Source organism: Meriones unguiculatus, chromosome 3 (genome assembly GCF_030254825.1).
Source record: "Meriones unguiculatus strain TT.TT164.6M chromosome 3, Bangor_MerUng_6.1, whole genome shotgun sequence".
Taxonomy (NCBI): domain Eukaryota; kingdom Metazoa; phylum Chordata; class Mammalia; order Rodentia; family Muridae; genus Meriones; species Meriones unguiculatus.
This window is the reverse complement of record NC_083351.1, coordinates 136,039,158-136,050,362: the sequence shown is the minus strand read 5'-3', so window position 1 is coordinate 136,050,362 and position 11,205 is coordinate 136,039,158. Positions and strand designations below refer to the sequence as shown.

Sequence of the window (11,205 nt, the reverse complement as noted above, 5' to 3'; positions counted from 1 at the left end):
CTAAAAAAATAAAAATAAAAAATAAATAAAAGCCTTCAAGAGACACCGGAGGGCTGGGTATGAGAGTGCAAGTCTTTAATTCTAACACTCAGCACTCTAGGAGGCAGAGGCAGACAGATCTCTGTGAGTTAGAAGCCAGCTGGGTCTATAGAGTGAGTCCAGGACAGCCAGAGCTACACAGAGAAACCCTGTCTTGAAGAAAACAAAACAAAACAACAAACACACACACACAAATAGAGATAGATAGAGACAAACAGACACATATATACACAGACACATAGACAGACACACAGACAGACAGACATAGAGAGAGAGAAAGAGAGAGAGTAAGAGAGAGAGTTGCAGAGGGTGGGACTGGAATTTTCAGTTTTCTGAGTCTCCCATCTACTTCGCAGAGGGCCTTGTTTTCTGTGTGTCTGCTGTGTGTGTGTTTCCTCACTCCCAATAAAACACCTTTCTTCAACTGCTGAGTCTGTGTTTTTCTCTACTGCTCCCTGTTGTGCTCTAGATAATTCCTATCTTTCAACTCTTCTGACAGAGAAGATGGATCCAGTCAAGAGCTATAGACTGTATCACTATGGGGGAAAGTGACCCACAGTGTTACCTGACCTGGCTCCTGGACACCCAGCAGGACCCTCATAGGGCAGAGAACAGAACTAAGTATGATCACCAAGGAATGTGAGGAGAACTCTCCACCAGGCCTCCATCTGCTACATGCATGGTTTGTTGGCTGAGACACTGGGACTTAATGAGATGCTTATATCAGTCAGTTGATACCTGGTGACCTGGGTTTCAAGGAGAGGTTGAGCCTACTGCTGACTGACTTGAGTTGTACTAGGCACTGACTGGTGAGGTAAATTGTGCCCTCATATGTTGAATACCAACCCCTGTAACCTGTGAGTACAGAAATTAAAGAAATAGGGTGTTCACCAGCGTAATTAGTTAGAATGGAGTCATACTGAATCAGGCTGGGCCCAACACTTAGAGTCCTTATAAAAGAAGTGTGACAGAGTCTGATACAGACATAGACACACATGCAGGAAGTGTGATATTGGGACAATGGAGATGGAGGCTCCAGAGAACTACTAGAAGCTGGAGAAGGCAAGGAAGGGAGGTGAACCTGCCCTCACCTCATTTTCAGGCTCCAGCACAAGACAGTGTGTAGTGTGATTTATCTTGTGCCCTGGCCCTGAGGGAGGGAGGGTAGGATTGGGAGGAGATGAGGGAGGGGGGCCACAGCCTGGATTCAAATTGAATAAATTGTAATAAATGAGAATAAAAAAGAATAATACATTTAAAAAAAAAAAAGAATCCCAGTTGCTAGTCAGCTGGCCCTTTAAGAATCCCTAGCCCTTAGAAAAGCTTGAGTCTATGACCTTCAGTGTTGGTTGCCTCTTGGATTTCTGGGAACAGGAGAGGATATAAACAAGCCAGCAGAGGCTGAGAAAGGGAGATTGAGTAGAGTGAGAAGAGAAGGCAGCTGGGACAGAAGGTAGGAGACCGTTGGGCCAGGAGAGAAGCTGAGCGAGCAGATAGGCTAGAACGGTTGCTATAGTTGCAGCTGCTCTATCAGGAGAACTAGGAAAAAGGGACTGCCAAAGCAGACTGTTGGGGAACTGAGGGAGGAACATTTGAAGGGGCTAAGCTGGAAACTGGGGGGATGGTTAGAAAAGAAATTAGGTTCTGGGATCTCTCTCCCTCTCTCCTTTTCTCCCTTTCTCCCTCTCTCCCTCCCTCCCTTCCTTTCTTTTCTCTCCCTTTTTATCCTAGCTAGGAGAAACCTGGGGTATAAAGGTTGGGAAAAAGAACACACAAAGTAGCAAAGAGCAAAAGAAGAAATGTGTGCAGTGTCCTGTGTTGTGCCATTTTACAGCAAAGCTAGGAAGCTGGCACAGTAAAAGAGAAGGCAGGGTGAAGGGACTGTCTCTGTCCCTGTGTTACAGCACAGAACCACTCAGAGAACATTCCGGAAGCCAGTCTTTTAGCCTGCTCTACATTTGCAGGCCCGTAATCCCAGCTACTCAGAATTGCTAGCGCAAGGCTTGTCTGTGCCACAGTGAGAGTTCAGGACCACTCTGAGTGACTCAACAAGGGTCTGTAAGAAAATAAAAAGTGAAAGAAGGGGATGAAGCTCAGTGGATATTGGCCTAGCATGTATAGGTTTTAGGTTCAATCCATGGTACCACACACAAGCACACATACACACATACACACACACATGCACGAATACATGCATACACTCCTACACACATATACACACATGCACACACACTCATACACACATACACATACATACACACTCATACACACACACACTCACACACACACACAGCCAACTTTCTGTAATGAATCATAGCTTGACATGCGCAACAAAGAGTGACAGTGCCCCACAAGGCTCTGGAGAGGGGTAGAGCCTCCATGATGCCCCCATGGGTCCCAAACAGGCTTTGTCTCATGGAATGTTCTGGAACCTTTGCTGCCTCCAGTTGTGATGGGAACTGATAACCAGGCACTGTTCTCAAGCTCAAGAGCCTTACCTTCCCAGCAAACCCATGGCTAACAGTGAAGTCATGAGAACAGAGAGGTGGCCCAACTCCTCCCAACCATGGGGGTTACAGTAAGCCAAGAAGACCCCTGTCTGTAGGGCTCACCCCTGCCACCTTCTTTGTGTCTGGGCAGGAAGTTCATTAGTGTCCATCTCCAGGGGGAGGTGAGGCCCTTAGAGGAGCTCAGTACAGTACCTTCTACATAGTGCTAAATGAGTGTGAGCGTTCAATTATGGCCATAGTTCTGTTGACAAAGAATCTTCTTAAAAAGAAGAGTTTTGCCCATCTCATACCCATCAGAATGGCGAAAATAAAAAACTCGAGTGACAGCATGTGCTGGTGAGAATGTAAAGCAAGGGAAACACTCCTCCACTGCTGGTGGGAGTGCAAACTTGTACAGCCACTTTGGAAATCAATCTGGTGGTTTCTCAGAAAACTGGGAATAGCTCAACCTCAAGACCCAGCTATACCACTCCTGAGCATTACCCAAAGGATGCTCCACTATAATACAAGGATACTTGTTCAGCTATATTCATAGCAGGTTTATTAAAAGCGAGAACCTAGAAACAGCCTAGATGTCCCTCAACTGAAAAAAAAAATGGGTAAAGAAAATGTGGTACATATATACAATTCAATATTACTCAGCTATTCAAAACAATGACATCATAAAATTTGCAGGCAAGTGGATAGAACTAGAAAAGATCATCCTGAGTGAGGTAATGAAGATGCAGAAACACAAACATGGCATGTGCTTACTTAGAGTAGATATTTGCTGTAAAGGATAACTGTGCTGCAATCCACAGACCCAAAGAAGCTAGGTAGCAGTCCCGAGGACTCAAGGGTGTGTGTGTGAATCTCACTGGGAAGGGGAAATAGAATAGACATCGAGGGCAGATGAGGGGGGCTGGTGAGAGGGGTGGGTTTAGGAACAGAGGGATCTGGTGTGGAGAGGACAGAGGGAGGGAGAGAGTACTGGGAGAGACAACCGGAATGGGGTGGGGTCATCTCTGGAAATCTAGGGCAATGGAAAGTTGCTAGAATCTCTGAGGGTGAGCCTGGCTAAGACTCCTAGTAAAGGGGCATATGGAACCTGGATTGGCCATCTCCTGTAACCAGGCAAGAGTTCCAATGGAGGGATTGGGACACCAACCCACCCACAAAACCTTCAACCTATGATCTGTCCTGCCTACAAGATGTGCAGAGGTGAAGATGGAGCAGAATCTGAGAGAGTGACCAATCCATGACCGGTCCAGCTTGAGAGCCATGTCCTCTGTGCATATGGAACAGTTGTGTATGTATCATGGTCATCACGTGGGACTCCTAACAATGAGAGCAGGGGCTGCCTCTGACTCTGTTGCCTGCCTTTGGGACCCTTTCCTTTAGCTGGATCCCTAGTCTAGAGTCAACAGGAGGAAACGCAATGCTCTTAGTCTTACTGCAACTTGGTAAGCAAAGGCTGGATGATATCCACGAGAGGCCTTCCCTTTTCTGAAGAGAATAGGAGGAGGAGTGGATGGGAGAGCAGGAGGTAGGGGAAGGGCTGGGAGGAGAGGAGGGAAGGGAAGGGAAACTGCAGTTGGGATGCAAAATTAATTAATTTTTTAAAGGAGAGTTTTGCAATAGTACATCACAATAGAAGGAACAAATTAATATTTTTAACAGAGCTTTACTAATTTGTTGAGATTTTTACATAATTTTGATGTACTTTAATCACATTCACATTCCTCTCATCCTACTCTTAGCTCTTCCCACATCCTACTCTCTTTTTCTCTAATTATTATTGCTACTTGTATAAATAATATCAATGTATAAATGAAACCTGCTGAGTCCATTTAGCACTGCTTATGTGCACATGGTTTTAGCGCTGAGTACCTGCAATCGATTAACCACATAAGGGGCTCCTTTCTTGGGAAGAGCCTGGTCCCCCTGTCTTAGCAGCCATTACCTGCTTGTAGCCCTTCACCCAGGGGTGGGTCCTTGTGGGCTTTTTGCCACGCATGATAGCACTGGTATTGTCATTAAGGCCTCGTTTGGCAGCCATATTGTTGAGATTTGATGGGCGCAGCACCACTGACCTATACAGAAAAAGAGTACTTCAGCAGACGTCCAGGTCCTCTGGCTCTTAGGGTGTTTCCACTCCACTCCCATAAAGAAGAAACAAATTATCAACCCCTCAACAGCATGGACAAATTCCTAGAGCCCTGAGCTGCCTGGCAGTCATCCTCACGGTTCTGTGCTGTACCATGGGACGGGGTAGGAGAGAAGTGAATGCAGTTATGAAAAATCAATGTGGGGACCCCATCCCTTCAGAATTGCTCTGGATCTTGGCAGGACTGGTGGACATGTGAACAAGATAGAACTACACTGAGTTCTTAACTTCTTTCTCCCTTCTCCTCTCCCTTTCCCTCTTTTCTCCGTCTCCCTACCCCCATGCACAGGAGAACAATTCGGGAACAACTGTGGATAATGGAAGCAAGCTCAGGATGTGTGGTTGCCCTGGATGTGATGGACCGGCCTAGTTTTACAAGCTGCCTTCACTGGGGACACCAGATGAGGAGTACACTGACATAAAGATCTACAGCCATGCCAGAATAAAACATTAAAATGAGAAACATTGACTTTGGAGATACAAATGTAAGCAAAATAAATCTGAGTTCCTTGGGCCTTTGCAGTGATAAATCTAGGATTTATTTTTCCCTTTGGAATTTTCTTAGGACCATTTTCTCAGCGCATGTCAAATTGACTTGAAAGATACATGCATGAGCCCACCATGCAAGTGTGTGTGTAAGCCACTGTATTCCAAGAACAGTATATATGTGTTCATACATATGAGCCACTGTGTACCAGAAAGAGTGTATAAGGTGTGTGTGTGTGTGTGTGTGTGTGTGTGTGTGTGTATTGGTTCTAGGAATAGGCTAGGATAATGAGCAGGCAGTCTGGAGAAGCAGCAATGGGAAAAAAGCACAGTGAGTAGAAATGTGTCTTCCATGAAGGGGAAGCCCCTGGAGTCCCATGATAAAGGAAGGGTAGAGGCAGTGGGCAGGAGAGGATGCTGCTGGTGGTGATGTGTCTAGGGTGGGGTGTCTTTCACCTGGGGATGTGCCCTCAGAGGCACAGCAGAAGCATTTGGGAACACTACCTCAAGCTGCTGAATGCAGAAGGATGGGTCAGTGCTGAGCCTGAAGATTCTCAAGGCAGGGGTGTGCCTAGACCTGCTCCAGATGCAGCTGGGAGTGTGAGAGAGGTGGGGGAGGACCAAGAGAGATGGGAGCACAGCAATGTGCATGGCTGGTCCTGGCCACAGGCAGGCATGAGATCTTAACCTTTCTCCCCAGGAGGTCTGGAAATAAACTTTGATCTGCATTTCTGTGTATTGCACTAGCACTATCCTGAAGGCTCAAGGCTGCCATCTCTGGTGGTGACAGACCCCATATTCTCCACTGATAAGGGGTCAAGGCCCCATAACCAGAGACAGGGCCTGGCATACAGCATGCTCCCTTGGAAGCAGGCTTCAAGTGGGTATGGACGAGCTGATCTGGACCCTGCAAACCGATTCCAAGAGTGAGTATGACCATTTTACAATCCCTTCACTCAGAAGGTATCCAAGGTCCCTCTAGCCTCTGCCCAAGACAGCAGGCCAGCTCTTTGCTGTGAGCTTGGTGCTAAGGAAGGAACTTGTCCAGGATTCCACAACCAGTGCTGCATTCACAGGAACACCCAGATCCCTTGAGCCCCAGGAACCATGCTCAGCTGTGCACTTTATTCTTCTGGCATGCTAGGCTGGGCGCTCTGTAGACAGAGCTGCTGGAGAGGGGGCAGGAGTTGTCAGCACAGTTTCCTATGCTGATAGTCATCCCCCTGTGCCACCCTCCCAGGCTAGGGCTGCAAAGGATGCTGGAGAAAGGAGTGCTTTTAAGGACAGATGGCAGAGAAAGACGGAGGGTGTCTTTTCCTGTTGTCCTTTGGGAGCCCACCCAAGAATGACTTGTGAAGACTCAACTGTTGCCTGAAGGACTTCGCTTGATGTGAGAGCGTAATCAGGTAGGTCTTAGCTTCAAGACTGAGTGAGGAAAGGCAAGGGTGACAGCTGAAGTTCTAGAGGAACAAAGAGGCTCCTCAGGGTGGGAGGGAAGAGGGCTGCAGAGAGGCTCCATGTGCCCCAGGCCTGCTGCTGACAGCCCTGCTCACCGACAGCGAGGATGCCAAGGTTCTGGGGAGATGAAGATTAACCTGGATGCAGCCCAAGAAAGATGAGGTCGCCATGCTCGGAATTCCTCTCTGATTATTGTAAGATGTGCCCGAGCGATTACGTGCTGTTGAAAGTCAGAGGTGGCCGGCAGGGTGGGCATGGAGCCCGGGGGAGGTGGGGCCTCCCTCTTCCCAGACTCCTCCATCCACAGCACCTCTGAACAGTGCCCCCTACAGGGCTCCCACCTCATGAGTCTGTGTGCTGTGCTTTAGCTTCTCCTGCCAACAAGTTTGGAAGGCCAGAGCAGAGGACAATTTAAATGTCGCTCCACAGTGCAGTAAATACGTGCAGCTGGGCAGCCGGGGAGGGGGCAGTGGCTTTCCTCTCCTCACTCTTCTAAAGCTCTTGCATGTCTTGGCTTCCATGAAGATGGCACTTTGTCAGGCTGTCAGGATGTCTGTTGGTCCATCCACCTGAAGTAATCGGGAGCCTGCCTCAAGGCTCCCCCACCGGTGGTAGTGGCAGGCACCCTCTGGGTGGCTAGGCTGTATGAATGGCCAGCTGGGAGACCCCTGCATGACCGTGACAAAACATGTTCAGCCTCAGGGTTTGTGCCTCCTCTCCCTGGGCTCACAGCTATTCCCCGTTGTCCTTGTGACAGAGAGAACAGGGAGGACGTGAGGGCTTGGAATCCCAATCATTTACAAGAGCATGGGTCTTTGGATGCCAGGCCAGCTCCTGTTTGCCTGGTGCTCAGCCCTGTGGTGTAATTTCTTCAGAATGAGTATATGGCATTGCATGAAGAAACCCGGTAGAACAATTCCGCCATAAGGATGAGTTTAAAATAATTGCGGTGGCCACCATTTTCCTTACAGGCAAGGGATCCGAGAATATCCGAGAATGTTCCTCTTGTCTGTGCTATCTGTCCAAGCTGGCCTCAGCTGGGCCTCCCTACCTTTCTGGACTCTTGGAGGCAGAGTCCAGCAGAGTCCTGGCTGCACGTGAGGAGGCACCCCCAGATGTGACCAGACCCCTTCAAGAACTGTCCTGCTTGCTATTTAACACCCGTTCTTCTTAGAAGCCTGGGTGACCACATGTGTCCTACCTGAGGAAGGGGTGATGTGCACCCCACCCCCACTCCCTGCCACCTCTGCCTGAGGACAGGAGACTGCTTGCCCTCGTGGTGCCCAGCGTTCCATTGTGTTGGCAATGCAACAAAGCCCAGCCGTGTCTTCTCAGCGACTGATCCCATTCAAGCTCACCTGACCCTTGCCTTCCACAACAATCAGGTGCTGCTGCCTTCTCCAGTCTGTCCACTGTGAGAAGTTCCGGGAGCTACATTGGCAAGGCTTCTGGGACCAGCATGGCCTGAAAAATGGTGGCCTTTGCTCTCAAGTGCCATCGACCACCTCGCTGGGAGAGGGTGCTCCTGGATTGAGACTTCCCACCTTTTAACCCCCCACCCTGAGCCAGCTATAAAGTCAGCTCTTTTGGAGGTGGCCATCACCTTCCCATCGCCCAGCTTGACATAACAAAACGCAGCCACCACCTCTCTGGCTGTTGTCTTTATGCATGCTGAGGGCAGACCAGACCTTTCCTACAGTAACAGACTCAGTGTTTCAGTTCCTACATTTTAAGCCCTGCTTCGACAGCCATGTTGGAGCTTTTAATGGTAAGTTGTAGGTTTGGGGAGCAGCTTCAGGGACCCCTGGGGTATGTAGACTTTATTTCCATTTTTTCTCTCTTTCACTTAAAAACTAGCACAAACCACACAGTACCAACCGTAACAGAATGCTGCTTTAATCACCCCAAATCCCGTCACTCAACCAAATCAACTGTTTTTAATCTTCCCATTCCTAAGCTTCCTGGAGCCTGCCTGAGAGCAGACGGTTCTGTAAACAGCTATAATCACAGCACGGTTTTGTGTTGTGGTTCCTTATTTCTCAGCCCTTGCCCGAGTGTGCCACAGCTGCTCTTGGGGATCCTTCTTACTGGGCCACTCACACCCCCTCTTGTGAGGCTCCTGCAAGCACCTACTAGTCCCCAAATGACCATCAGCTCATCACTTGGAAGAGATTACAGTTAGCCAGGGACAGACATCCAGAGTCTAAGAACTCAGTGTTGCTGGGCTCTAGGAATTATCTGGCATTAAAATATTTTTCTGGGACAGGTACATCACTGTTTCCAAGGCTGGTGCTCTTTTTTTTTTTTTAATTTTTTTTTTGAGATTAGAATATAATGACATCATTTCCCCCTTCCATTTCCATTCTCCAAATTCTCTCATATATCCCTGTCCTTGCTCTCATTCAAATTCACGGCCTTGTGTTTTTTATCGTTGTTACATACATGTACCTATATGCACACACATCCCCAAATACACAAATACTACACACTCAGTCTGTATACTGTTTCGTGTGTTTTCAGGGCTGACCATTTGGTATTGGCACAAATTGGTGTGCTCTTCCCTGGGGAAGACTGTTTCTCCCACTCAGCATTCCTTAGTTGCCTGCAGCTTTTCATGTAGGATTGATGCCCTGTGCCCTCCCTGGACCCTTCCCTGCCTGCTTTGGCATGTTGTTCTTGTTCAGCTCATGTTTAGGTAACCATGTTGGGGAGACTTTCTGGAGGCAGCTTCTGACATTCCTAGAAGACATAGTCTCACAGCAAACTCCCTGACTCTTTGGCCCGTAAATGCTCCTTGAACCTGAGGTGAGGAGTTGTAGATGTAGCCACTGGGACTGGGATGTACAGATGCGGTTTGATTGGCTGTATCTTTTTGTAATGGTCTCTGTTGCAAAGACAAGTTTCCTTGATGAGAGATGAGGACTACCCTTATCTGTGAGTCTAAAGACAAATATTTAGAATGTAGTCAGGACTTATGGTTTAGTAAAGAGGTGGCTATGGTTCTCCTCCAAGATCCATGACTTCACTAATCCTGTGTAGTTGTCTAGGTTTCTAATACCAAACAAGATTAGTTTCTATTGAGTGGGTCTTAAGCCCAATTAGAGAGCTGCTGGTCACCACCATGATAGTGATGCCATTACTGCGCCCTGCATTATTTTGCATTATCGTTTGCTTTTATCTACTCAATACATCCCTCATTTTCTAAGATGTCTCACAGATTCTCCGTACTTCCATGCTGTCTTGGTATAAGGGGAGATCATTCATTTCAATGGATGTTTCATCTTCACCTTCATCCATCTGTCACCAACACCTCTATCATCTTCTTGGCCATACATATATCCCTGTGCTAGGCACTCACTATATTTTTTTAATTTATTTTATGTATATGGGTGTTTTGTTTGCATGTATATCTATGTACTACATTTGTGCCTGGTGCTCATAGAGGCCTGAAGAGGGTGAAGTAGCCAAGGGACAGGAGTTACAGCTGTTGTGAGCTGCCAATGTGGGTGTTGGGGATTGAACCCAGGTCCTTTGGGAGAGCAACCAGTGCTCTCAACTGCTGAGCCCTGGAACTGGTATTTTCTGTGACTGTTTCATCCCATTAGCTGTCACTGGAGTTGCCTTCAGATTCAGAAGAAGAGGCAGACTCAGGATCCTGATGCAGCTCCCTCACAGCCAAATCTCCACGTTCGGAGCCTGCTTTGCTCCATCCCTTGAAGCCCACTCAGGGATGAGTGAAACTTAGCACCAACCATGTCCTCCAGTGAAAGCTGAGCTGCGGGGATGGGGTGGTCTTAAGCTGCAAGGTTTCCCAAGTGGCCTTAGCACTAAGGGTTCTGTCTTTACCAGGGGAAGCAGGCTCCCCACCCATCCTGCAGGGGACCTAGACAGGGCAGAGCATGCCTGGCTGGGATGTAGACATTAGGGGCCACAGTCAGCAAGGCCCTGGCCTCAGAGTGTGGGTGAGTCATTGGTAGGGCCAGGCTAGGATCTGAGTGCCTTGGTTGTGACCAGGCTCTGACCCTCCGTGGGAACTGGTTTATGAGACACACCTGCAATTGAAGGGGAGGCATTAGAGCTGACCAGCTGCTCTGTCTTCAGAAAAGGTGGAGAGGTTGGAGCTCAGACTGCAGCCTGACCTGGTGGGTAGAAATGGGCACAGCGGTGGCAGAGACTTGGGCACCCTGGGTATCAAGCCCAGGGTCTTACCAACCTCCAGCCTGCTGTCCCACCCTTTCAAGCTTATTCTTTGTGATTTCCCAAGAGGGGAAGGGCTTACTTTTACCTTTAAAACCCCAGAGAGGGACCTCTGGGAGGAACTCAAAACTCTCCCGACAGGATGAAGTCTCTAGGTTGGAGGCTGCCCTGCCCTCCTCTCAGCAGGCATTCAGTGAACCTGGTAGAAACGGAGCAAACAAGACACTCATGGATTGACAGGACGCACAAGCTCTTCCACTCTGAGGGGCTCAGAAAGCTACCCCATGAGCAGTGGGCTTCTTAGGGAAGCTTTGAGGAGACAGTCAGGGGGATGTGGAAGGAGACAGATGGAGATGGCCCAGAGGCCAG

General features: G+C 48.5%; 1 long non-coding RNA gene across 1 annotated transcript; it reads left to right on the top strand.

Moving 5' to 3' along the window:
• The first annotated feature begins 1,421 nt into the window (after positions 1–1,421).
• LOC132652800 (uncharacterized) lies at positions 1,422–5,201 on the top strand. The gene is made up of 3 exons (XR_009590358.1): positions 1,422–1,492; positions 3,740–3,837; positions 4,985–5,201. It is a non-coding gene; the product is annotated as an uncharacterized LOC132652800 (long non-coding RNA).
• Positions 5,202–11,205: the final 6,004 nt, after the last annotated feature.